This window comes from Ailuropoda melanoleuca, chromosome 5 (assembly GCF_002007445.2).
Source record: "Ailuropoda melanoleuca isolate Jingjing chromosome 5, ASM200744v2, whole genome shotgun sequence".
NCBI classification, from domain to species: domain Eukaryota; kingdom Metazoa; phylum Chordata; class Mammalia; order Carnivora; family Ursidae; genus Ailuropoda; species Ailuropoda melanoleuca.
Window position 1 is genome coordinate 8091342 of NC_048222.1, and position 4515 is coordinate 8095856.

Sequence of the window (4515 nt, forward strand, 5' to 3'; positions counted from 1 at the left end):
AAAAAAAATTAAAAAAATAAAATATCTTTTTAAATAATATTTTCCCACATTTTCTCTCTGTCTTCTCCATATGAGGTTCCAAATGCACATTATGTTAGTCTTATTTACCAACTTCCATATGTTTCATGTCATTTTCTGTGTTTTAATTTTTTTGTTCCTCTGAATACTGCAGTCTGGATCTCCCCTACTGTTATATCTTTTAATTCAGTAATGTTCTCTCACTTTCCCTACTGTTAAACCCAGATTGTGAATCATCACTGTTATGATACTATGTTTTTAGTTCCGGAAATTCCATCTGATTCTTTATTATACATTTCAATTCTCTCGTGATAGTTACCATAGTTCCAAAAACTTGATCATTGACTATATTAATCATAGTTATTCGGAAATCTGGTTTGGATAACTGCAATATCTGTATCATCACAAATCTGTTTGATTGTGTAAATCTTCTCTTGGCTTTCTGTCATTTGGTCTCGTTTACTGGAAGGCTAGTAATTTCAGATTGTCTGCCAAACGTTGTATATGAAAAATTATAGGTGCTCTGGTTGAAGTTGTCTTTCTCCAGAGAGAAGTTAATCACCTTTTGGCAGCAAAGAGATATGAGAAAACCATTTTAATACAATCAGGCATTGAGACCATTCAAGCCTATGCTTTAGCTCTGTGGTGTTGTCCTGTTTCTAATTTGCCTTTACTCCTACAGCGTAGCCCTCTAGAGGTCTCAACAGAAAGCCGACCGTTTTATTGTGGTCTCTCCTTCAGGAACAGACTTCAATTCCCAGTCTTGTCTCTTCAGAACAGAATCAGGTAAACCTTTTATCTGCTTGTTAGCCTCTTATCCGCGGCCGTTGCTCCATTTCTTGACCTCTTGCCCTTGCCTTATGGAGCTCAGGATTTGGCAAATTTCTCAAAACAAAGTTGAATATAGAACATAGGGCTAATTTCACTATTGTTTTCCTTTCCCCAGGATTCAATTTTCTGAACATAGGGTGTCTAACTTTGTCTCTCGAGGCTGGCAAGTCTGCCACAAGCATTTGATTTCTCCTTAGGCTCTAGGCTTCTCTACACAAATGAACCAAATGGAAAATATGTTGTTGAGCATAGAACTCAATTCAGCAATTTTCCCTTTTCTCTGAGATCTTAGCTCATGAAATTTGTAGGTTTTAGTTGATCTCTACTGTCTTCAAATATCTGTTTCTTTAAATATATATTATCTTAATCCCATGTTCTACCAAGTTCTCTAGGAAGTATTTTCCCCCTGACAAAAACTTGTTTTTATCTAGAAAATCTTTTTAAAAATATTTGTATTTTATTTATTTTTATTTTCTCTTCACTATATCTTTCCACTGTTTTCCCTCATTTTCACTATGTTCTTCATTCTGTTAGTAATAAAATGATCTAATCAAAGAGATAAGCATAGGATTGGTGTTAATTTTATATATGTGTGTGTGTGTTAAAGAAAAGGATAGCCATAAATACTGAATACATTTAGAAAGAAGCCATTAGCTTTACCTTACAGTTATTTATTCTTTTCCACATACCTTCTGTCCCCAAGCAATATTTTTTGAACTGCCCAGACATCAAATCTACCATCCAAAATTAGTATTTCTACCACTTTTAAACTTTCTATCATGATCCTTTGGTTCATGTACTTTGTAGTTTTTCTATTCATCTCTAGAAGCATTTCCTTTCAAATATGTTCAGTAATTTTGCTTTCTCTTCATCAGTGGGTTGACCATTGTTACCCTCAAAAAATTATTCCAGTTTGGAGAATTATTATATTGCTATCCATTAGTCATACACACTTGACAAGATCTCAATCCTGGCCATAGCAAATTATGTAAATTCTCTATTGAACTACAGACTAATTTATCTGAATAACTTCCTGACCCTTGCTCTAGAAAGTCTAATAATCATCTCATAACTAATATTCCCAAAAAAGAATGTTTGTCCTCCCCATATCATTTCCTTAAATTAGCCCTCTTTCTGAATTCTCACTTTCTATCAATGACACTAACATCCACTTGGGTTGCTAAAGAAATGAATTTGGGCATCACCTTTAGTTTTTACGCTACCTTCCTCCTGAGAAACATATATCGATTCCTTTCACCTCTCTCCACCCCCATTGTCACACCTGTACCATAATATCATTTCTAGAATGCAGAAAGAGCAATGACCCAGTCCATTCTCTACACGGCTCCACTTTCTCATTTTTAAAATGTAAAGGTTGTGCATAGGCGCTGAGGATAGCAAATATAGTTTGAGAAAGATGAATAAATAAAAAGTAATCCAAGCATTACATTCTTTCATGAGTCAGGGACCAGACCAGTAAATGTTCTATAGTAAGAGGTGGTCTTGCATTGTGATAGCATTACTGCCTTGCTGAAAGCCTTTGTACCATAGCTTCAATAGCTTCTCATGGCTCTTAGCATAAAGTACTTACCGTGGCCTACAGAACCCTCCTTGATCTGCTTATTATTCCCCTCCTTCCCCAGCACCAACCATGCTGGCCCCCTTTCATTCAAAGTTCTTTACATTATCATTTCTTCTCTTTACAATTCTCACAGCTTATCTCTTACATTTCTTCTTTTAAGTATCAAGTCAATAATCATCTCTCTGCTTTCTGTGTCGTATCTCTGTCTTAAGTGACCCCCAGTTATTCTATGTCATGCCATATAGCTTATTGACTTTGCAATGCATGTGGCAATGCAAAATTGTTGTTTTTTTATGTCATTATTGTTCACTTGTGCATTGTTTATTTCCACCACCATAATGAAGTTTTAGGAACCCTACTTTGTTTACTCCAGTAGCCCTTGGAGTAATTCCTGCATTAGAGTGAGTGCTTCCCGAATAAATATTGAATAAATAAATTTTTGAAAGGGCTCTAGGATTTCCTGCAAAGTTCTGAAAAGTTCTAATTAATCTATTATTTTCTTGAAATAAAATATAATTTCTCAAGTATTAGTGTTTGGAATAAAAATGATTTATTCTTTGGCTTTATGTTTTGATTTCATATATAGTATAGTCAATTATATTTTATTGCAAGTCTAAAGCAGTTCTGTTCTATCCTAGATCAAATGGGCTTTATGAGTCTTCCAGGGAGCCTAAACTGTATTTATTACCTTGTTTCTGTATGAAAATGTGGTCTGTAGTCCAAGTAACAAAAAAATTTACTTTCCAACAAACTTTGAATTCAAAATTAATTTTTACATTGATGACAGCCTATATAGAGTTCTGAGTGACCATTAAATCAGAACCTAAATTTCATTAATAACATCCTAGGATCCATGCAGCAACCACAGTAAGCCCTGTTTTCAGAAGTAGGGAAGAGTAAATGGTAAATACATAAATGTAGTCCTTTATATGGAACAAGAAAGGTATATAGTCCATATATATATATACATATATATATATATATATAGTCGATGTGAGTGCAATACGCCAAGTGTCTGGACAACCAGAGAGTCGTTATGTAGATTTCTTTGCTAAAAAGAATCTAAAACCATTAAAAAAGAATATATTTATTGGTACATTTATTGGTGGTTATTTAAAGCAATTTTCGGGTTGAGTCTCATTTAGTTTCTTGAAGTTCATCTTAGAGAAGATATGGGGAGGACAGGATAGTCTCTTCTACACTAAAATAATGTTTGTGTTTGTTTTGTATCCATATTTTTCTTTGATATTTATTTAACTAGTTTATGAGATTAATAGAGGGCTCTCCTCTCCACTAATTAGCACAACTGTTTTGTTGTTTTATTTTATACAAGTGCTTTTTGTTTTGTTTTAAATGAACAAGAATTTACCTGTTTTTCTGGCCAAGAATTACAATATAATTTACTCAAACACAGTAACACCTAAATTTCTATATTAACAGTCACAAAGTGTTGTTTCAATAAAAAGTTATATAAATTTAGTGGCTGTCAGGGAAGAATTGAAAATAACTCCATATCTATATGTCAGCCGAACTCTATACTTGTTATTCTTAAACGGATCTGATTTTCCCTGAAGTTTAGCGAAACAATAAAAAATTTTAAAATATGAAAGAAGAAAGAAAATGAGTTATATCTGTGTTATGATGAATAAGTATGGCCGATTAAGATTATGCTCGTGTATGCTTGTGGATGTGGTTGTGTGTGGTTACGTGTGTGTGTGTGTGTTCCTCATGTTATTGAAATGTATTTTCCCCCTGCAAGCCTAACATTAGACATAAAACTTCCCATAACAGGCTGTATTGGTCAATGTGTCCCTGGAAGAAGGTGTTTTGTATCTCAGAGGTAGCATAAGCCCCATTAGATGTGGTGTTGCTATGGTAACAGCTCTCTCTTTTTTAATTGAATAGCATAGTAAGTAGTCTTATAAAACCCACCAACCCATAACTTTCTGGTTCCTCAAGGCAGCTTTAACTTAACAACCTTCTCTTTGTTTTTATTTTTTTCAGTCTAAGGGATTCAGGTGTTTAGCTCTACCTGTTTTATGAGTCTGATGTGCCTTGGTACTAAAATCCTTGGATTGTTGACC